The sequence below is a fragment of the Tympanuchus pallidicinctus genome, unplaced genomic scaffold (genome assembly GCF_026119805.1).
Source record: "Tympanuchus pallidicinctus isolate F22 unplaced genomic scaffold, pur_lepc_1.0 scaffold13, whole genome shotgun sequence".
In the NCBI taxonomy this organism is placed as follows: Eukaryota; Metazoa; Chordata; class Aves; order Galliformes; family Phasianidae; genus Tympanuchus; species Tympanuchus pallidicinctus.
Window position 1 is genome coordinate 13,114,689 of NW_026294648.1, and position 24,600 is coordinate 13,139,288.

A 24,600-nucleotide genomic window follows, 5' to 3' on the forward strand; every position below is an offset into this window, starting at 1 on the left:
ATTTTTAATTTGTTACCTGCTCATTTAATCGTGTGTCTGTGTTCTTGCCATGCTACTTAATGAGAAAGCTGCAATTTTTTTTTTGGAGGGGAGAGAGAGGATTCCTCTCTGTAGTGACTGCATATCTTTCTCCTCATTAGTGTTGCAAGTCCTGAGCTTCCCAGCTCAGCCCTGAAGCAAAGAGACTTCCAAAATGCTTAACAGTCCTGCAAAACCACCCAGTTTGCATAAATGCCTGGGATTGCCCCAACCCAAGAGCAGTACCCAGCAGTTCACCTTACTGAACCTCATCAGGTTTTCAGGGGGGGGTCACTTCTTCAGCCTATCCAGGTCCCTCTGGATGGCTTCCCTTCCCTGCAATGTATTGATTGCACCACTCAGCTTGGACTCATCTGCAAACTTGCTGAGGGTGCACTCGATGTCATCATCTATGTCATTGATGAAGACATTGAAGAACACTGGTTTCAAGACGGACCACTGAGGGACACTGCTTGTGACCAGCCTCCACCCTAACACAGAACCGTGTTGTACAGATGAAGTACATGAAATAGTAGAACACAAAGTATTAAAAAAAAAAAGTACAATAAGAGCTTTTACATTTAAAGATAAAAAACACTTTAACTGAATTCATAGAACTCATTTTAATTTGTTTTACTATATACATTCATTTGAGAGGTTTATCAATTGTCTTCTAACATCTTAATGGTAATGGACATTAAGTTTTTAACACGACTGGTGATGTGCAGTTAAAAGTATATGCCCACAGGATAAATCAGAACCAAACCCTTTGGTAGGCCAAGATGAAGCCTCTGTACTTTCTACACTATGCTATACACATCTCTGTTGAAAGCACTGAAATTAAGCACCTAGGGCATAGACTGCTGCTGTGTAACAGAAGAGCAAAGGGCTCCTTTTCTCAATCACAGCATCAGGTTGGTGCTGCTGCTGCTGTTAACAGGGATAGGTCAGGGTACCATAGCTCAGTTCTGCTGAAGCAACGAGACTCTTCCACAAGCAACAATCAGCGCTCATTCTGTTCATAGCACAAGTTTAATTCTGTAGCTTTTATGTTGTTCTATTTTCCCCTCTCTATTTTTCCCCTGCAGTTCTCTATTCTACTTGACCAATTCCCCACACCCTTTCCACTTTCATAGCAGCAGGCCAGCACCTGACCCTCTTCCCAGAACAGCTGAATTTTGCCTTGTGGCTGTCACAGCAACCAGACTAAAATAAAACAGCTTGGAGGGAGCTAACATCTTCTAACAAGACAGAAGCTGAAACATGCCAAGAACATCTTAGATTCACAATTATGTATAAAGTTGGCCGAAAAACTAAGACTGTTTCAAACTATTTGCAATGCAAAAAGTACTCCCACCCAGTGCATTATTTTTATTTCAGAATTCTGCTAAAGCACTCCCTGACCAATTTGTCTTGTCTCCCTTCTGTTTCAGATCTACTAAGAAGTGAGACCAAGGTCTCCCTGTAGACAGTATCTGTTTCCACAGAGGAGAAACTGATCTATCTCATTTTTCTATTTGTCTAACATGTCCAGTTTCAAGTTCATTTCTGAAATTTAAAATGCACCTTCAAAATTTCACTGTCATCATCCGTTACATATTGACTTGTTCTGAATGCCTGCACTATGCACCATGAAAAGACGAAAGACTTGGGAAACAGTAAGAATGCTCAGAACTATGTGATATAGAGAGGAAGCATGACACAGGGCAGTGCTGAGAAATAGACAACTACAAAAGGAGCTCAAAAGGAGACTGTACCTTCCCCTTCTTGGGAATACAGAAGATGCAGCCAGACCTGGCTGTGTGGTTTTCTCCTGTTCAAAATGAATAATAAGTTGAGTGAAGCTATGATTGGGAGAAAGAACCTGCCCCTAAAGGATGCAGAAGAGGCAGAGGGAACACAGATGTATGTCTTCCAGTTGTGCTTTATCTTACATACATTTAAAGACTTAGGCATTTCAATGGATATTCAATGCATGTCCCGGATTTTCCTGATTTAAAAGCCTTTTTATCTTTGAAGAACTTACTGTAAGGAAATAACTGGAATAGGTTCATCTCAAAGTTCCAACTAGATCTGCCAGTGTAGAAACTACCCAGTCTAAATGTTGACAATAAGCAGCACTTTCATGCTTCTAATCCATATTTACAAATATAGATTGGTTTTATTTCAGGATTATATCTAATTATGAAGAACTTGATAAAATATATTTTAAATTCTGTCCCACTGGATTTATTGCTACGACTGCTATAAAGCCATCATGTGTCACTGAACAAACATTTTATCAATGTCTTCTATTACATTTAGGTTTGGTCTCTGTCCTCAAAGACAGAAAGGCTAGGCTTGCACATTTTACCTCTTTCATCTGAGTACTTTTTAATACCTACAGCTGAAAGAATGCTTACTCGTAAATCAGTTGACTAAGCCACATAAAATACTATTTTTTACATATTGTTCAAAGCAATTAAACAGTGAAATGAGAACTTTGAACACATATATTAAGAAAGAGGGCCAATAAAGAGTATGTTTTCTACATGGACATTTTCTACATTAATAAACTTAATTTCTCCTGCAACGTATTTATAACAACAAAACTCTAAATGCTTGAAATATTAGTATGAAATACAGTATCTAAAGTAGTACATATTTTTTAATAATCTCATACTTGAAAGAATCCCTGCCAAGTTCATGAATCACTGCTGTTTTCTTACTTTAGAAGTCAGCTGGGAAGCCAACATCCATGCGACACACCTCTTTTCTCATAAATGGTGGAATCCATACAAGGTTATATAGGTAGATTTAACTAGATGCACACCATGAACTCCTGTTTCAAAAAGCTTTAGATATAACCTTGCTTTGCGGACAAGTTTCAATTTGATTACTGTGGTGAGTTGATGGACCTGGCATAATCAGTTCTTTGCCTGGTGATAGTGATAGCACTGAACCACTGTTTATAACATCTAGGTAAAATTAATTTAATGATTACTGAACAAATACAGTTTTAAAAGACTGCCCTCTAGTCCCCACAAATTCTAACCTGACTATCAAGTTAACTTAGAAACAATGGACTGCTCTGTTCCAGAATTTTCATTGGTGAACTCATCTACCCATTTAAAAGCATTTTAATAGCATGTATTAAATGATATAACGTATATCAATAGAATACCTTAATAACACATATAAATTGAAATTGCTTATCTTCTCACAGTGTTGGTCTAATAGTTTCTCGGGTCTGCTTTTTCTAGAAGTTTGGAACTCTATCTCCTCCTATTTTCATTCAATAAGAACATTATTTGCCTGTGGCTCTGCTATTGGCAAGCCTATGAATATGTCTGAAAAGCACTTTGTAGCTTTTCTGCTTTTGTAGCACTTTCAACTACAAATCAACTAGAATCCACATTGATTAAGACATAATACATACACATTGATTAAGACATAATACAACATTCAAGTCAATAAACCTACTGAAAGGCAAGGTAACATTAATTCAAATTCTGTTTCATATTGTTCTTATTATCACAGAGTCTGGCTGGTCCAGTGTTGACCTGGCAGACAACTGCATTTGCCTGTAAAGTAAGGAGAAATTTGATTTATCTTCTGTTCATTATCTGAAATCGCCCACAGAACCTATTGGTAACAAATTTGCAAAGTAAAGATCTGAAAGACTAGAGGAGGCAAACAAAAAAAATACAATAGTAAAAATATACATTGTTCATGACTAAACTGTGCTCATTAGATAATCATTTTCATTTGTATGAGGAACACATTTTTGAGGCAAATCCCCTGATTAGACTAGAGTTTGTTGGCAGCACAATGTCCTCAGCATCATGTTCTAGTCTGCATATTTATTCTTACTGCTTGCTAACTGAAACAGTCATTTGTTTCCAGAATGCTAAGCACTTATTTCTTGTAGAGTCCCTTGGAAAAAAATATATATGTGATTGCCTATTCCACAGTTCCAAATGCCTAACTACTTTTTCTCCATCTCCGTAATTTTATTTATTTATTTATTTATTAATATATACAAGCTCTAGTCCAGGAGAGTCTGAGAGAAAGAGTTAAACTAATGATAAAAAATACACCTGGTCTGTAGAAGTCTTCAATTCAAACCATTACATCAACAATAACATTGTATATTACAATCCCCACATTCCAGATGACACTTTTATGGAATAGGCCTTTTCTTCTACTGTACAACAAAAAGCCTCTTTAGAAGAATATTGAGGTATCAACAGAAAATCACAATAAAAACATCTGTTCTAATTCTCTGTGCAACATCTTTTGACTCATCAAAACATACAGGAAAGCATTCACTTACAAATCCATTTAATTCTTTAGTTATCCAAAAGAAGGCCCTCATAAAATTTGCCCTAATCTTTTATTTTGCTTCTGTTTCTTAGAAGACTTTAAAGGTTCAAGGGAAGACTCGGTAATCAGGTAACAAAATGTTTTTCATTTTCTCCACTACATTTCTTCACAGTTCTGTTTTTCCCTCTTAAATCAGCCCTCCCCCCATATGCAACCTGTTGTGCATTCATACGAAGTCTTTGTTAAAGGTCAGGATGAAATTCAAAGGCACTGTTATTAAACAAAGTGAAGTATTGCCTAATTTCCATCTAAATTCTTTCATTATTTACTACCACCTTACAATCAAAGGGGCAGAATTATTCATGATAATGAAGTACATTATGGAAGTCATCTTTCAAGTGGTTAAACTAATTTAAACTTGATTCATGGTCTTGCAACAGTTTGCACACACTCTTAGAAAAGATTAATTGTGATTTACCCATTTACTATTTCTAAGGAAGTCTGAACTGTATCTTTCTGTCACTGCCCAGGAATGCTGGATTTGCTGTGTTCCTACGATTAAAACAGATCATTCCAGGTTCTAAGGTCCAAATGTGCTCTGCTGCAGGGTACATTTAAATACTGATTTTTAAAAGACCTCCTATAAACTGGAAGATGGATAAAGGCTAAAAAACAGCAAAAATCCTTTCCTACAGAAGCTCATTTCAGACAAAATGCTCTTCTCACGTATGTAAACCTTCCGATGTAAGAAACTGATAGCAATTGTAAATGTATTGAAGCATAATTTTCCTATGTGTTTTTATGATTTTAAAAAAGCATTCCTGTTTACATGCAAATTTTACCTGACAATATATGCCTTTTTTGTGTTGTTTTTTTCTCTGAAAAAGCATAAGCAAATTAAATTGAATTTGCTGGTCTTGAGTCTTCATTCTGTATACAACAGGCACATATTTAGAGTCAAGTTTGATCAGTACATCAAGACATGGTCAGATTTATTTTGGTGTGACAGAGCAATCTCCACTAATTTTGGAAGCTGGCATTAAGATACAGGGAAGATCTACTGCTGTAGTAAACACTGCAACCTGAAGAAAATACTTTCAGACTTAAATCCAACTATTCCTAGGTAACTAGCAAATAAAGGCTGTTAAATCCTAGCTGGAGATACACAAACATGCTACTTTTCTCTGTTTTCTCCCTCTCATGTCCACTAAAGATACGTGCAATTGTTCTAGGTCTCCAATTAAAATTCCTCAAAGGAAAATGGCTGAGAGAAAGCTATTCACAGCAGCAATTAAAGTCTCAACGTTAATGAGGGCTCAGTCTTAGAAGAAGCATGAAAAAATGCATCCTGAGACACAATCAGTGAGAACAAAGAACAACAAAATCCTGCATCAGAGCAAAGGGAAGGCATCTGAAGGAATGTTTTCACCAACATACATGACCTTGACATTGATGGTGCCTCATTTTCCTGTATCCTATGCTAAAATAATCCTTAAGTGAGACCTATGAGACCTGCTTAATAAACTACTCACCACCATGTAGTGTTGAAAGCTTAAAAAATTGTCTTATTTCCTTGAAAATAGCTGTTAAAGTTTTTAAGTAGAAAAAATATACTCCAGGTCTTTCATTTATATGTACAGGAAAAGCCACTACAGGAATCACCAGGCAAGAACATACACTTATTTACTTGAAATAGATTTTTGTTATCTTGGCTCCTCCTTCAACCTTCCAAATCAACCCAAAAAGATGATTCTCTTGAAAAGTCACTGAAAAAAAACAAACCATAATTCTTAATGCAGCAAAGTAATTTCATTGCAGAGAATTCCTCCAGAATCTCCCCTTCGGCTTAAAGTAAGCTATGAAAATAACACTCTGCTTGGGATAGAAAATAGGCTTTTGTAAGGTCCTTACAAAAGATACAAGAAAAATAAGTGATACCAATAATGTTTTGTATTTCCAAAATTTCTCATACTGACTCAAAAGTATGTTGCTCTCAGGACTCGACAGCAATACTGGTAGAAAGAGCAGTAAAATACTGCAAAAATTACTCTGGAGTTGAAGACTATTGGCCGATAAAACTTGCCTGGATCAAAAAGCCTGTCTTAAAATAAATCAAAGACATATCTGTGCATTTGTGAGCTTTATTTTGAGGTCCTATTCAGCAGGTGCAGATCTGTTTCATCACTACCAAACCTCTTCTGAATCAACCATCTACTGCAAGTCTTAATATTGCTTTCTCTCCTTACAACCTGCACCACACTGCTCACATCTCACACATCTAGGAACACAGAAGATAGTGTGCACGGTTAGGGTGTGTGTGGGGGGTGTTCAAAGGTCTTTCACAGCATATTTTTCCCCTTCAACAAAATAGAGTGCCTATCAGAACAGAGGGGAAAAATAAACACTAACAAAACCAATAATCCTTCCGTACCGGATTTTTGGAATATTTTTCACTCTGTTGAGAGATTAAGTAATTTGTGCCTCACAGTTTTAAAGTCAAGTGTTTGGGGATGTTTAGGTTACCTTTCCACCAAAACTGTCAGCTCTGGAAAAGATTTAAAAGCTCCAGGCAAACAGATCCTATGCAGTAAGACAGAACTGGCAGCATTTTACTGACTGTGTGCCAAAATGACAACATCAGCCTGTGAGTCAGCCACAGGTCTCTGCGTTCCCTGGCATGCTAGGAGGGAGGAAAAAAACGACAGAACAGCAATAGTTTTTAGTGCTACTACATGGTGATCAGTGAAGATCTTACTTATACTGCCTTCATGCTCAAAGTTACATCAGGAGTATCTCAAGTCTTACATTAGTTTCCCAGTGTTTTCTTACTTCACCTTCTGTTGTGCGAGATAGAGCCAAAGAAAGTTGCTCCATGGTTTATAAATTCAGCACAGCCAGCACAGGCTAATACAATAAAGTCAGTGCCACAGTGTAACTTGTCACTTTCAGAGCATGAGATGAAATGATGCCATCTGTGAGAGAAAATAAAATGGGGAAGTGAGTCACTGCACACTCTGGTAAAATGCTGGAGCTGGAGAGAAAATGATGGAGGAAGGGCAATCAGAAAGCTCAGCTCTAGTGATTACCTCTTAACTCATATAAAGATAGCTTGTTTTAGTCTATACAAGTGTCACATCACAAACCTGTTACACACATCTGCACTTTTATGGTTGTTTAGCTGATGTAATAAAACACACCTGCATTGTTATGACTGTATTTAACTGAAAGCTCTGTAATAGTAGGGCCAATGATACATATTTAAAATTAAAAAATATTCAGCAAGTTCAAATCAGTGTGAACATATAATAGATCGTTAATTAGTATTCAATTCACTATGAAACAAACTACTGAGTAAGTAGTGAATAAAATCAATTCTTTGCTACTTCAGGTTTTCTGCATCTGAATCACCTTGTATGAAGTTATCTCAAAAATGAAAACCTAGCACAATGCCTGTAACTCAGAAGAGGTTCTGATTTTAAAAGGTCTCCAAATTCTATTCACCATTTTTCTTTTGGGCGATCCAATTTTATGTCAGGAAATAAACATTTCATGATATCCAACATGTGGTATAAAATAGGATTCATTATTGAAAAAGGAAGTATAGTTTTTGAAATGTTTTATCTAACACACCTAAAAAGCATGCTGCCACATATGGTTCAACTTGTTCACAGATACTGAATTGGCAAGGTTTTATTCTCCTCTGCTTGTAGGCAACAGAAAGATGCAGCATTAACTTTTATCCACCAGGACTCCAGATCTCTACAGCAAATTTCTGATGCACTTCCAACAGTAGTTCAAATGTATAGAACGTTAAAGATATTACCAGTGTAATAAGCAACACAGAGTCAGTTGTCCAGATCAGTTTGTAATAGGTGACAGTAACTTTTACCATATTGCAATAGGCTGCTAAAGAAGATATCAGCAATCTATTCGTTGCATATGATTACTCAAGAAGGGCTTTCATTCCTACATTGTTCACTAATAAGTGTAAAAAACAGACCACAGTCCTAAACTACAGGGTGTTCTTAGTTAACTATTACCAGGTTCCAGTAACTCAGAAGAATACTTGCACAATTGTCACTTAACTATATTGTAAGATAGTTGCAATATATACGTTCACATCAGGTGGTTGAATTCTGTAAAATCAGTTTCTGCTATTTGCACAGATATTTAATGATTCATTCAACAGCATAAAAAGGAATCAGATTACAAAGTCCTTGCTTGATGTTGTAAAGGCTTACTTTTTCTTTTAGGTCACATGGTATTCTTCATTTATCTTACTAGTTTCTTACAGAAGCACTGAGAAAGTACTTCCATTCACCTATGCCACACTAAGCTGCAATTGCAGACCTCCAAAAAATATAAATCCTCTTTTCGTATCTCAATGATGAACAGACAAATAAAAAATGGATACTGTGTTTGTTTTAACAAGATTTAATACTACACGGTTTTTATTTCTAAGCAGCTTAATACAGTACTGATTTTTTTTTCCCCACCTGCACCTATTAATTCCACATAATGAAACTAAAGATTCTACTTACCATTTAAAATAAAACTAATAAAACCATTAATGTGACCAAATAATGTGATCACCTTTGGTACCATCACAGTTATAGAAGGGTTGCGGGTACTCAGCTAAGTCCGAGCCAGGTGTGTTCCACATGCAAAAGGAATAGTGCTGGCTGAAATCACTGCAGCGAAGAGGAGCTGACATCAGCTGGTGAGTTGCAACCTGTTAACTTGCAGATAATGTCATTTTTTTTACTGATGCCAGCCCCTTTTCAACTTCAGATTAAGTGTCAAAGCAACCAGAAATAACTGTCTCCTCCACTCAAGACATCATCAGTTAAATGTCCCTTTTCAATGGCATCATAAGCCCATGTTGGATAGCCAAATAATTCAACAGAAGTCAAGGTCAAAAACAGGGAGGAGAGAGAAGAAGCAATCAAGTAAGGAAGGTATTGACATATTACAAGTTACTTGGACCTTGTGATCCAAACAGCCAAAATGAAGACAATTTGGAACATTTACAAATTATTTCAAAGAAATTCTGAAATATGTTAGAAAGTGACAGAAGACAAAAATCAAAATGAAAACAGAATAACATTTTGGATTGCCAGTAACACTGTAATAGAGTATAACCTTTCCATAGATGGCATGCAGGTACACTCGTTTCAGAGGGAAAATACTAATCAACTAGACAATTATTTAATGTAGATTCATAGTTAAAAAGCCCCAAATTGTAATATATACATGAAATTATTGATATTCACTTGCTAAAAAAAAAAAAAAAAAAAAAAAGTCCCCTAGTATCTTCTCTAAATATTGCCAGAATCTGATTAACTTTATTGCCAGTCTGTTTACATTTATTAATGGAATAATTAGACTCACAGTAACAGGGCATGAAGAACATAGGCAGTGAAACCAGTGCTTGAACTAGAGGCCTTTACCATTACGTTTTTCTAACCTTTTTCTGTTTATATTCATTGTTTTCTTCTTATTTACAAGAATCGCCTTGGTGACAGACTATAGCAACATTTCCCTGTTCTGTACAGTCCACACCCAACTTCCTCTCTTCTGGCTGCCCACACTGCTTGTTCTATGTGCTCGGCAAACTTTTCTTAATTCACATTACCTGTCCATCTAAATGTCAGGTCTATGCATTCACCTTACAGACCTCTTACAGATTTACCTAAAAAGCCAATTCTGTAGCTCCAGGTTTCTACGCATCCTGTGACATTTAAATCATCTGAGAGCACATAAGGGAAGTCTGTGGTAACTACTGCATGAAACTATGTGGAAACTACTGCATGATCTCAATTTTATTTTAGAAATTTCCAGCAGGATTCTAAAACCTGAACTCTCATCTATACCAATATGCCTGTCACTGCTCTCACAAAGACCACATACTGATACCACTGCCCAGTTAGTGAACTTCAATAATTTCATTTTGGAATTTGCCAAAACCTACAATTTCAGCCAAATAGGTTTGCTGAAAATCCTGCAAGCTGTGGTAGAGAGAAAGCCTGTTAATGAAGAGCACAGTATTTGAGCTACCAAAATCCTCGTGTAATTCAGACTCTCATGCCCCATCTGGGGCTGTTGCATGGCAGTGCCTCTGTAAAAATTCACTTTCTTATCTCTATTAAAAAAAAAAAAATGTTGTTCACCAGCATCAAAACATATGGAATAGCATCAGAGGCACTGCACCTGCTATCCCTACCAGTATGGCCAGCACTCCCAACCTGCCTACTCCACTGCCCTGTTTGAGTGAATGATTTTCTAAGCAGATGGTTACCACTGTTAAACAGATAAATTATAGCCAGCAGAAAGCATGGAGATTGGGATCACTGCCATGGCGAAAAATTGAATAATCTGGAAACAATATTATATATGAATTGACATTCTATTAAAAAAAATACAACTTAAATTTTTAGAGCCCAATATGCTTTGTAAGGAAAGGAAACTTAAGGTTTCCTTTCTTATTCCTGAAACTTTGCAATCATTATGTTTCTGAACTGTATTTTTTCTCATTAGTCTTCTGGTTCCAAATATAATCTTCTATCTGGCAGCAAAGACAGCAAAACATTTGTTTCCTCTCAGTACAGCTGCAACCATTTGGATTTAAAAAAAAATAGTACAGAAGATCCAACACTTCTCTATCACACTGATTTTTCCAAGACAACATGGATGTTGGTTTTTTTTTCTCGTCTACTTTTGAGAGGGAAAATTAGGAGCAAAAATATATTTCCTGTGTCTGCTTTTCTCTTCTCATCCAAACTGATAGATGACATTTGATTAAACTCCAGACTAACATATTACGAAGCTTTTCTAATGTATGCTCCTAAAAACTGTGTGTTTTCTCTTTTTTATTCTTCATCATGCAAATATAGTAAATACACAACGCTTCCTTCCACACAACAAATGAAGGACATACATGCTGCAGAAAATATAAATCACCTGAATCTCTCATGAAAATAAAAAGCATTTTCATATGAAAGTATACTGTAGTATTCAAAGACACAGCAAGAACAAATGTTCTTGATAGCAGATAAGAGCTAAATAAACCCCAAACCATGTCATTACATTTAAACACAAAGACTACACTGGAGAGTTCTTTGTGGTCTTTTATGTAGAATCTCTGAAAAACTAAACAAATATGTTCCCTTTTCCAGATACATGACAACACATTGGAGGTGGTACAACAAATTAGAAATGAAATACCACAATACTTACTTGAAAGAAACAAGTAAACAAAACAGTGTCAATCCACAAACAGGGCAATAATAATTCTAGACTAAAATGCTGCCTATGCAAAAAATGTGGACAATTAGAAGGTGAAAGAGCTTTAACTTCAGACTGAAGTTTATTCTTCTATACAGAGTATCAAAACGATAATAATGATGTATTAGTATGGAAACATGGCATTGTACATACATAATCACATTCAAGCACTGGCAGAAAATGTAAGTTAAAGGAACAAACATACCTGTTTACTAATGTTTCATGCAGTTTTCCTTTCACGTCATCATCCCACTTGGAAAAAACTTCAAATCTTGAAGGCCTTTCCTCACCTAAAACAACACAGTATTCTGACAGTGCCTCAACATGCTGAATAGAGGACCGCATCCTGCCTCTGAGTAAAAACCAGTGGTGTGCTGTTCCTTCAATTTACAGTTCAATGTCTGTTTTGCCTTTGTTTTTTTTCTAAATCACATTGTAGGCAAGAGATACAAAATTCAGGTATCACAGCTGCTTTTGTATAGTATAGGATTTCTATTCTATCATTACATAATTAGTATACTCCAGGACACAACATTATTACTAACACATTATGTCCTATACAGTGATGAGCAAAATCAAGCTTTACAACAAGCTCTGCAACCTTTAGAACCTTATTAAATTGACATTATTTACTTGACTGTTCATCACCGTCTGTGAAGTCTTATTGCTTCATTAAAATTAAGTTATTCTACTGTTTGACAACTTCATACAGTTAAGAATACAGTTATGACCTTTTCCCTGGTCTCTGTTCTTCAATTATTGTTTTTTGATAGTTCTGTCATGATGCATTTCTCAAAATTATTGTATAATTTGCACAATTCAAGTCACTTTGCTTTTTGACCGTGCTCCGTGCCCCACAGTAGGAACACACTCCAATTCTCTATTATCATATTCTGTTTATATTCTGAAATGACAGAAGTCAAATGTATGCAAATGGCAATAAAATCCACAGTCGTCAAAGCAACTGCTCAATCTCCTAATTACTTTCACTTCTTCACTTGCATCCCTTCCTGCCCCCCAGCACCACACATGTTCCTGTGACCCTATCCCCCAGCACAGTATCAGGCACCTAATGAGGTGACACTGTCAGTGCTCATCCAGTTTTCCTCCCCCAACTTGCTGTCAACAAGATCATTGGTGTTAGCAAACATACTAGTTTTTCCAGCCCCTCATATTAAATCTAATCCATCATATGTGAAATTTCTACAGAAAAACCACATGGCTGAGGTAACAATCTCACATCCTCATTTTCAGTTAGGTTTACCTAGGGTAGAAATCGCTGAACACAATCAACACTGACAAGTTCTTTGCAGTCTAAGCTGAGGCTCTTGAGTAAAAATCTCTTGTTTACTAAGCAAATAAGTTTTTACAGTTAGATTCTGTATTCTCAGTATTGAGTTAATAGAAGCAGATTAAAAGTAGCAGTTTCTATCTTCTGTGCATGCCATAATGCATTAAGGGTATTGAAATAAAATATTTTTTGTACTGAAAAAGCAGCAACTTCAAATGTCATGCTGCAATTTTTAGACAATGGTAATCGTTCTTCTTCAAAATTAATCATGCAAAATTTTTCTAAAAACAGACTTGAATTGTTAATTTCATTCAATGTAGATAACAGATACTTCATTTTAGTTTTGCACAGAATTCCAGTTTTACTTTTTGAAATACCAAACCAACATGTCAGCCATGAGTGAGCTAACCAAAGAGTGCAAGAGGTGGAGAGGGATGAAAATTTGACTACAGTCTAGACTATTAGAGTTCTACATTCAGCTGAATATACAGCATTACTTGAGTAAAAAAACAGTATCACTAAAATACGATCATGCTATAGCTGTATTTTGTGATGTTAATGAAAACATAACCACATCAAAGGAATGCTTTCTGATTCCAAGAGATAAACGTTTCAAGCTTTGTTTTCAATATAGGATTCTACATGGCAGACAGGACTGAGTATGCCATGCAAAGGCAAGTTGTTTGGTTGTTGGGTTGTGGTTTTTTTTTAAAATATATATACAGTATAACTAGCAAAGGAGTAATTATCATCACCTAATCAACAGAAAACAAGGTGATTAATACATTTTATACGTACTAAAACTAGTCTGATATGCTCTACTTGAACAGATTACTTTCCTTACAGGTTTCTCCAGTACAAATTCTTGAATGAGTATCAGAATATAAAATACATCCATATCACCAGAGAGAACATTCTTCCTCTGGTACTATTGCAAAACTCTATTTGAGAACCACCACACTGTCCCAAGAAGGACGAACCTTACCAAACGTGTAACAGTTGTTAAAAAAAAAAAAAAAAAGCATTTATTTTTGTATTAAAATATCCTTAAGCATCTATGGCCAGACCACCTCCATGCAGCTCTACAGCACCCATTAAGAAGCCTTCTTCCAATAAAAAAGGAATTAACCCCATAACAAGCTAAATATACTAACAAAAATAGCTACTAAGCATGGAGACTTGATTCACTGGAATAGTTTCAGAAATGTGAATTATCTGTGCACAAATGCCCCTCAGTGCTAGATTTGTTTGTTTAAGGAAGATAACTTGTCAATATTATTTGTTTTTAAATCAAAACAAGCATATCCAGAACAAGCAATGCTTTTACTTAAACTGCTGTGACAACAGGTTCAGCATTTTAAAACAACTGGCTAACATCTAGCGTTAAATATCCAAACTGTTGACAGATTTGTACTTATCAACTGCATTTTCCGCGGATGGTTTTAACTATGGAAAGAGGTGTCTAGGGCACCACAGATACCAGCATGTTCTGTTTACTATTGTGTCCATGTTTCCATCCTGATGACAAGGAGTATGCCTCCTTCATCATTCCCAGTATAGAATACACAATGGTTAACATCTTGATATGATCTCAGTGTTATTAACGTGGATTCCATTTGGTTGAAATGAAGTCAGAATGTGAGTTCAAGGAACATAAATGATATACACTAAACTACTACGAAGGTTTTTTTGTTTGTTTTTAGAATCTACAGAACAAGACTATTTTCAAATAACATTCTCTTCCAACCCTGTAAATAAAGGGATATCATTTCTACTATGTTAACTCACTTTATATTCACCACTATTGTTGCTGATGGTCACATAGCCAAACTTTGATTGCCTTCTGGAACATCTCCAGGATTTAATTTACTTTATGAAAATCTTGGCACAATTTCTAAAAAAAACATAAATAAATTAAGCCTGCTTCAGCCATCTGGATGGACTGCAACAGTACATCAGCAATTGGTGCTAATGTATTTAAGAAAAAGTAAATTGTTTGCAATGAATCTGCTTCATTCACTAATCTTCTGCTGCTAAGAAAAGGTTTTATTATATTACTCCTACTTCCTGCACAAAACCCACAATTGCATGGAGGATTATCCAAAGAAGTGAAACAGTTTTGCACCTTTGTGCTAACATACGCTTCTGCTATGACTATATTTTCCACACTGGGAGGGAAAGCTTCATTCTTTGAATTACAAACACAACTTCAGTATTTCTTCAGTAAGTAGTCACCTTCTTTCATTAATGTTTTCTGGAAATGGTTACATATTTTTCTTCCCCTAAAATAGATCAAAACCAAACCAAAATGATTCAAATTGGGTTAAAATTTCAACATTGAAATTAATCCTCTTCCTCGTCTGGAACGGTGGAGCTTTCCATAAGCCCCAGGTGGCTTCCTTGTCAGACTGAAGTATAAATCCCAGTAACTTGCAGTCATAAATTGATACTTTTCCAAAATACTCCACCCCAGCTGTTAAGCAACTCTTGTATTGACACAAGAACAAATACAGTCTTATGAAAAGGCCCTTCAAAATACTTCCAGCTTGGAGGCATTTTTATTACTTATAAGAAACTTCAGTTACAGTGACCTTGATATTTTTCTGGGTTTTTATTTTGTGTTATCACTCCCATAGAAAAACATGGCCTCCTCTGTTTGCTTGGGGAAAAAAAATAAAATCAGTTTTCTCTGAGAAGTAATATAGGATTATTCAAGCTTTTCCATTCTATGCATGTTGTATGAGTTCCATCAAATTAACTTTTCATCACAAGGATTTTTATTATGTTTATCGTTTCTGAAACAATTCAACTTCTGACTGATATTTGCTGTTGAAGTGTTGATATTTCAGTTGAATAGTTCCATCAGCTCTCAAGTTTCTAACATATCAAAATATGACTTTAAGATTCATATTTTAATACATATTGGTTTTATGTAGTATTTTTTATTTTGAAAACAGGTGTAATAGTTCAGATCATGTGTTCAATGTGAACTTTTGAGAAGTGAAAAAAGACCATAACACTGTTTTTTCAATAGGAATATGATAACTCCTTCATTACTAGTTATCTTGTGTGATATTACTCCAATCATTAGCAAAAAAAGATATTTCAGTAGACAATAGTTAATATGTGACTGTTTCATTGCTTATTGTGATAATTTCATCAGTATTTTCCTGACACCACAAGTGGTAAAATAGACATTTTCAGTCTCTCTCAGTGCAATAAACTGCAATTATCATTCTTAACTCCATAAAGCTCAAATGTGCTTCTTTTTCCTTACCTGACAAAATGACTTCCTTTCTTCCTGTATTTGGCACTTGTCCTTGCTGACCTACCTGTAGGAAAGAAAATTGCAGTGTATTAGTACATTTGCAGGTTCAATGATGAACAGTATACCAATGTGTGCATTCTGTACCTATGGCGTACTTAAATTAGTACAAATTGACCCCTTTCCCAAACCACACTGGACAACTCAAAAAAGCAGATCCTACTTCAAAAAATCCTCCGCCTTACAGCTTTCACAGGTCTACCTTGCCTCATGTCATCAATGCTGGCAGTGCCATTGCCTCTGAGAGTGATGTTCTTACAGTCCCTGAAAAAAGTTCTCTAGCAGTACAAGTCACTTAAATGGTAATTTAAAAGCTCCATCATGTTAGCAAAAGCAAACACTGAAAGTTTTCATTTATCCCCTGTTCTCAGAAGAAAAAAAGATTTTTCATCAGAGCGGGCACTAGTAACCATTTATATGTAATTTTGATTTCTCAGTAAATACCAATAACTGGAAAACACCTAACAAAAGAAAGAAACTCAGATTCTATGAAGAGAAGCAGCAATGCACTGGTAGAACTAAAGTTACAAAACTCCTGACGGTAAATTTCTGAGAAAAAACAGCTGCCTTCCAATTGCAAGTCTCTGACACAAATGTCCACGTGTCTCTGCAGCTTTATTACTCTCTTTTGTTGTTATTGTTATATTTTTTAAAGGTTTCTTCAAACATTCAGTTCAAATTGAGACATTTTCCTACAGTGTGTAAAGTTACCTGTCGGAGAATAATTTACAATTTTATAACTGTTTAGCCTCCCAATTCCACTGCTTAAATCCAAATATAAGCTAATGGCTTCAATTTTATGAAGCTTTTGAAAGCAATATCTAATCTCAGCCAACATGGAATTTTCTGTATTGCATTTTTATTTCATCTTCATCTATATGCATCACTGATTAGTTGTTCCTTTTTTTCCCCAAGGTGGTTTTTGTACCTTGCTTCTACCTGGTGTTTTGTCTTTTTTTTGTTTTTTTGTTTTTTTTTTTTACAAGTAATTTGCAAGAAATGAGGAGGCTTCAGGAATGCTTTAAGCTTTGTCTTTCTGACTGAGTGTCTTTTTTCAATCATTTTTTTTAAACAGAAACAAGAGATGTGAGTTAAAGAAAAAACTTATGTTTTAATGGGTGTATTTACGTTACTTAATGTTTCTGTGCTATTTCAAATATTTTAACTCTTCCAGCATGCTTAATGGAGAGAAATCATTTTCTTTATTTTGTTATTTTTCCTTCAATAAGTACCTCTGTTGATATGCTGCAGGTTCCCTCTAAGAATAATTTAAACTCAATGAAGCCAATGATATTTAATAATTGCACATTCACTTCATATTTCCAGCATCAATTGTATTCTAATGTATACTTGTTGAGTGTGTTGAGACATCAGATTGATATTCCAAGTATGTTTTCTCTTATTCTAGTTAGGTAGCTACAGACATCTGGGAAGAGCAACCTAAAGAAAGTGACTGAGCTAATTGGCATTGTTTCACAAGAAAGAGAAGTCAAGAGAAGTATATAACTGTCTAAATACACGACAGGCTGCTGCTACAAAAAGGAGATACTTATCTATTGCAATTTATAGATAGCAATGGGTTAAAATGCAGCAGAGAATTTTTAAATCTTAGACAGAACTCCACCTTAGTACCTTTCAGTGCTAACCATACTCCAGTCCTCTGACAGAACATGGAGATGCTTTAACCTTTATTGAATATAAATAACAGCCATAGCCCTCTAAGAGAGAAAACAAGTATTTTGAGGGTTGTTCACTGATATTTACTTCTGACTGCATACTGCATAGTTCTAAAAAAATTAATTAGGAAGTCAGGCACCAATACATAAAGAGTAATTAAACTAACTCAAATAGTGAAATTTAAGATACCTTGTCATACTATGATAGACAAAACAGTATCAGTACTGTGATTGAACTTTCAATCACAGTAAAAATGGTTATCCAGTGATGGGTCCTTCATTAATAGGAGAAGTATGGTCTTCACTGAACATCTTCCAGTTTTTGTAAGGAATGGTTTCATTTTGGTGCTTTGCCCATTGCACATACTTTGAAATCACAGTAACTATAATAAACACCAATTGTGATAGTTCTCTTAAAAAATTTGCTTTCCAACTTTCATACATTATGTCCGCCTAAAATGCTAGACGTGACCAATCAAGGCCAAAAATTCACAAGGTAAGATACAGTATGAAAGATATTTAAATTTAAAAACAGCTAAAACAGAGTGAAAGCAATGTATCAACTTTACTACAACAGTCATTAGAAATCACAGAAGTACATATGAGAAATCACTTGAAAATGTTCTTTTTTCTAAAAAAGTATTTCTGTAATTATGTTCTTTTTCATTTGTTGAAAAGCCTGGAAAGGCAAGCACAATTACGTAGCTTCCTTAAGAACTACGCCCAATTATTTTTTTCCTTTAACTGCATGAGTAAATCGTTGGCAATAAGCCTTCAAAATTAAAAGGAGGAACACTGAATTACGTGCAGAACAATTTAACTAAGACTGCTCAAGCAGCACACAGGAATAAGAATCTAAAGTTAGAATTTTATTTGGTCTCAGGTTTTTAAGTTGTCAGATAACATTCTATCAGTTGCTGAATCTGTAGGTGCTCTGCTGCTAGGTGCTTCACACAATGCCCCTTCCACAGATACTCCCCATATTCAGATTTCCGTTTAATAGTTTAAAGAAAATTAAGCACTACTGGTTCTTATCATATCATTTTAAACTCCAGATAGACAGCTTCCATAGCAAAAATATGACCGTTTATTATAAGTCCATAGGCAAAAAAGCCCAAGTCTGTTCCATTTGCTACTGATGTCCTCATTCTATCACTGAAAAAAAAAAATCCACTTCGGGACTTATGTTGAACAGAAATAGCGATAATTAAACAGTAGGAAAGAGAAAAATTAAATAACTCAGCTTTCAGCAACAAAAGCAAACAACAGCAAAACATAAGAATACTGATACATAAGTTTAGGTGGCACAAGCTTTCCACATGGCTCCTCAAAACATCAAAATACACCACCATCTAAATTATATTGTGTGCATTAACAAAATAGAAGTCACCTTGTAACAGATCACAACAGAATGCTCTTTGGCAGTGTTTTGAGCAGCTGCTCATTCACAAAACACAAAGATTGTGCTTCTACATCCCTACAGAAAAGTCGTAACAGTGCCAACAAGATATAACTAGAATGGAAGTACTTAATGAGAATGTCACTCTAAGCTATGTTAAGTAAAAATGGACTTTTAACAAAGGATAGAAGTAGCCTAGCAGCATAAAAGGTAACCCAGTTGTCCATCCATCGTTAGGAAGAGGTAGAAATTATTCAATACAGAAATAATAATTGATCATTTGAAGGTCTTTAAAAGAAAATAAGTGGAAAATTGGAGTTGTATATATTTAGTAGTAAGACACTTAAATGCTTAAAGCTTAAATGAACAATTATTTCTGATCTTGAAAAAGCAGAGCTCTTTTATTCATACTATCAGGTATCATTATAATAATGTTATAATGAGCCACCTGCAAACTTTCTGAAACTTTTCCATTCCTAGACATACTTATGAGTCTATTAATGCCAAGAAACCTGAAAGCTAGAGATTTCAGGGAGATTATAACAGAATCAGAGAGCTTCCCACCTGTGTAAAGCTAGCTCTGAAGTCACACCATCACTAGGAGTGACAGGAGATCATTACGAAGTCAGAATGTTTCATTGATGAACATGGAACACTTTGGTAGTCTCATTTGCTTGTATTATCTGTAATGCTAATTGGCTCCTGTCTTGGTAGATTCAAATGAATCTAAGTAATGAACATGGAGACTGAATTGCATTTCATTCATTTTGTAGGTAAAGCGTTTAAGTCTTCATAACCAGCCCTGCAAATTCTTTTACAGTTTCCAATTTAAAGAAAAAAAAAAATCTCAAATCTAACACTGATGAATCACACAATTTCATATTACTACTTTTTACCTAATCCAATATTCACCCCTCCTGTGAGATTCACACAGAACCAGTTTTACCTCCTTCCTACTCTCCCTCCCTCCCTTATTAGAGAAGTATTTGGAATAGACCAAACTATCCTTGGGACTGCAGAACAGGGATCAAGGTGGGTAACACCAGTGCTCCCTGCAACTGTTAAAGACTGAAAAGTTTACAAAAGGAGCAGTCTTCCTGCTGTCACCATAAAAAGAAAAAAAGAAAAACAAACAAAAAAATAAGTTCACATCATTTCTCAAATGATGACAAAATGTTTTCACTGTAAATAGGTCAGAGTGGCATTTTGACATTTACACAAATGCCCAAGATGAAAAACCCTGCGTGAAGCGGCAGGTACAAGAACACTTGTGTTAGGAGACAAGTACAGGAGCTCAGGTCACAGGGAACATTTATCTGTGCTTGTTGAGGTTCTGTGCATTGCTCAGAATGGAGAGAATTTCTACAGGAACGAAGTCTGTGCAGGAGGATGATAACTCTAGATGCAGGAACAGGTAAGGAGAAAAACTAAGTACTCTGTGCTTGCAGGATTTCACAGGTGACATTTTAGACACCTGAGTCATTCCCACAAAGAAAGGATAAGGCACAGAATAAAGTCCACAGGGCCAGCCATCAGAAAACTGCATTTTCCACCAGAGATACAGACTAGTTGATGATTATGTGTTTCTTTCACCATAGTGGTAGACCTGGCTTCTAGAAATGTGAAATTCAAGTTTAAATGAAATCATCTGTTAACCATACAGCAGCTAACCTAGCCAGCTCCAAATTTTTGCACTTTGCATTTTCAAGAGGTTTGTACTGTGCGGAATAACAGCTCCCAACTTCTCTAACAACCACTGAAGTCTGAAAATATAAAAGGAATTTTTAAGAACTTGCAATTTTGTATTAAAAGCAGAGATAGCATCAAATTCAGATAGTGTCTTTAAGTGAGATGAAGCAGTAACTGTTCATTCAGCTGGGGAGAATAAAACCCCCTCTTCCTCCCCACAAAAAAGATTACTCTAAAAGGCATGAGAGTCTCTTTACAAATCCTAGCCTTAATTCCCATGTTATATTGTACTTGGTAATGATAGAAGCTGTATAAACTATTTACAAGGTTGCTATCATTCTCAGTATGAGACAATGTTTTCAGTTTAATTTAATGCAAATTCAAAATTTTTGAGATCTAAGTATCAAGGACCAATTTCATAATCTGTGTAAAGGACTAGATAATATTATTGTATATTCAACTCAGCATGACCATTTTTACAACACGTTGTGCATTTTTTTATTTTTTATTTTTGCCTAAGTTCTCTCTTCTCTGCACTTTAAAATCTCCTGAATTTACAGGGAAATAATCTACAGCTCCTTTAGCAGCCACACATTTTTATTCACCAGGATTTTAAGTACAAACAAATTTGTACAAAGAAATCATTCCAAACTTCATGAAAGCACAAACTTGGTAGTTGTGCTAGGAAAAAAGCCTTACTCAATAAAAACTACCACAATATAACTGACTCAATATTTTAAATTCCAGTTGCGAAAGCTTCCTGCAGGATATTTGCACAACTAGAAAATGATTATAGGTGTGTCAGCTTATTGGATGTCCAGAGTCATGGAGTCCAGCTGAATCGCTTTATAATCCAGCTCATTTTCAGAATTTTACTTGTGCACTTGTCTTCAATATGGCTGAACTACATATTAAATAGGAAACTTCTCAGACATTATGTGAATCAAAGTTGCAGATATGACCAAATTAAGTCAATTTTCCTGCCATTTTCAAATGTATTTCTCAAGAAAAAGAATTGAATCCTTCATTTAAATATATATTTGAGTAAGGAATTAACATGAAAGAAAATCAAAATTGTGGCAAAGTCCACCATTAAATATGAATCAAAGTTGCTTAAGAGATGAAAGAAAATCCCCAGTCAACTTCATCTTTTATTGAGGTTAATTCAAATAGTGAGTTTAGCAAAACCATTTAAAAAAAAAAAAAGTTTCCTATTACACAGAATAATAGCAATCTTTAAAAAACTACATTGGCCTTTTAAGGTTTTGAGGATATAGACTGAATTATGTTTCCAGTACAGAAAAAGAAGCAGCTTGAAAAAAAAAAAAAAAAGCAATTCAAATAAAGGTAAAGGATTTTTTTTTTCCTCTTCACGTCCCTACAGATATAATGTAATTAATTTAAAAGATTAGTTTGTTTTATTTTTGCTGGTTTGAATAAACTAGAGACTTCCTCATTGAAAGCCTACACTTTTGTGATTTTTGTTTCTTATAAAGACAATCCTAATTGTTTGTGCATGTTAAATGAAGAAAAAAAAGTATTAAACAATTAAGTGGTATATTATTGACATTCTTTGCAGCCAGCCTTTCAGCCTCTTCCTCATATGATCTCAATGCTTTATTTCTATACTACAAATTATGCATCTTGAAACAACTTCTAAAGAGGGAAGACTTAGATATCTGGGGGAAGTTTTCCACCAAGAGAGTGGTGATGTGCTGGCACAGGCAGCCCAGAGAATTTGTGGATGCCCCAACCTTGGAGGTTTTAAAGACCAGGTTGGATGGGTCTGCCTGATCTGGTGCTTTATCTACTGGTTGGCAACCCTGCCTATGCAGGGGGTTTGGAACTTGATAATCCTTGAGGTCCCTTTCAACCTAAGCCATTTGGTGATTCTGATTCAATATGGCACATTTAATTTGGGATCAAGTAAACAATGGTGACATATAATTTTCCTAATCTTGACTTTTCTTATGGTAAAAGTCACGTTCAAATCTCAGTGCTCTCACTGCTAGCACACATACTGTTTAAGAAGAAACTAATTCCAACACGCTTTGTCAAGGACTGCTTTATTAACAAAATGGAGAGTCATCACATTGTTTGAGTTATGGGACTTGTAACATCAATCATCTAAATTCAGCTAAGTGCTACTGCAGATGAATCAGCACTTATTGTTTTCACTTTCAGCCAGCAACATACTATTTAAGAAAAATTTTTAGCTTCAGCCCAGCTTCAACATAGCTGGTACTGTGAAAATAATTTCTGGATCACACACAGTTTCAAGGTAGTACCCATACTGAAAATGCATTTTTCTTCCCCTTGCTCCCGTTAAGAAGTCATAGAGTCATAGAATGGCTTGGTTGGAAGGAACCTTAAAAGATCATCCTGTCCCAACCCCTCTGCCATGGGCTGGTTGTTCCCCAGTCGATTGGGCTGCCCAGGACCCCATCCAACCTAGCCTTGAATAATTCCAGGGAAGGAGGATCCAAAATCTTCTGGGCACATATAAATGGATTTAAAAACTAAAACAAAAAAAAATCCACCCTCTGCTACAGGGAAACATAGCTCCATTAAGTACTTTGAAAAAATGACAGCCACGGATAAAATTCAGGATTAGGAGGAAATTTGCAAATACTAATTCTTCCAAATATGAATTTAAACACCATTAAACAACAGGTTGATAGTAATGTTTAGCATGACCTCCTCACATTAGAAGACTGTAAAAGCCTGTAAAACACAAAGAACTAAAAGTCCCATTACATTGTTATGCCAAATAATTTATTCATTAGCACTCAATGTCTATTAGAAACCCAACAGAAAAATTATTCCACCATATATAGCTTGAATATTAATTATTCACCAGATATTGTTTCTAGCCCTAGATAGACACCACACGGAAACAAAAGTACCTAAATAGTAGGTTTTCTGCTTCAAGTTTACCTGATGCTGCTTTAACTCATAAATAAACTACTTGCAGCTTATTGCTGAGCATTCCTGTGTTGTACAGAAAAACATCAGGCCAAATTCATCAGATATATATCAGAAACAAAACAGAAAGCTTACAAGAAACATTTAACAACATAGAACGGTACTGAGCAATATAGAACATAGGAGAACATACTTTCTATGTTCTTACACACTACATCCATTAATTGAATAGGAACTACTGTTACATACCTTAGCACTGTAATTCTGAAAAAAAATATTTCCCAGAGGGAGAGCAAAGTCTCAAAAAAATTTACTCAAAACGCATATATTGAGATTCAACATCATTAAGGATTAGAGAATTAAGATAAAATTGGGGACAATAAATATCAAAATGAACCAGATACAAATACATAGTATAGGGCCTAAACTCTTTGTGTATAACTTTGGATTTAGAAATTACTGTTTTTGACATTGTATGCACCAATCTCATTACAAAAGCTATGAAATGGAAAGATTAAGAAAAAGTAATACTATAAATCAAAATCACTCTGTTTGATTTTATAACTGTTACATCTATTACTGAAAGAAATCTGTTTTTCTGTATTCCAGAAGTTTTAAATCTGTGACTTCCATGCTACAGCTTAGAAGTTCCATAGTAGAATCCCCATTTACTGTATGTTAGCCTGTA

The 24,600-nt window shown here is 35.3% G+C and overlaps 1 long non-coding RNA gene across 2 annotated transcripts in view; it reads right to left on the reverse strand.

The window, feature by feature from the left end:
* Positions 1–243: 243 nt before the first annotated feature.
* LOC128075770 (uncharacterized) overlaps positions 244–24,600 on the reverse strand; it is a 59,334-nt gene continuing 34,977 nt past the window's right edge. The window contains exons 2-7 of one of the 2 annotated variants that reach the window (XR_008204107.1): positions 16,176–16,230; positions 14,687–14,792; positions 11,813–11,897; positions 7,129–7,295; positions 6,011–6,089; positions 244–3,581 (exon numbers count right to left, since the gene is read on the reverse strand). This is a non-coding gene — a long non-coding RNA (uncharacterized LOC128075770). Of the gene's footprint in view, positions 3,582–5,619; positions 6,090–7,128; positions 7,296–11,812; positions 11,898–14,686; positions 14,793–16,175; positions 16,231–24,600 lie in introns of those variants that run through there. The other variant, XR_008204106.1, reaches the window with a different exon arrangement.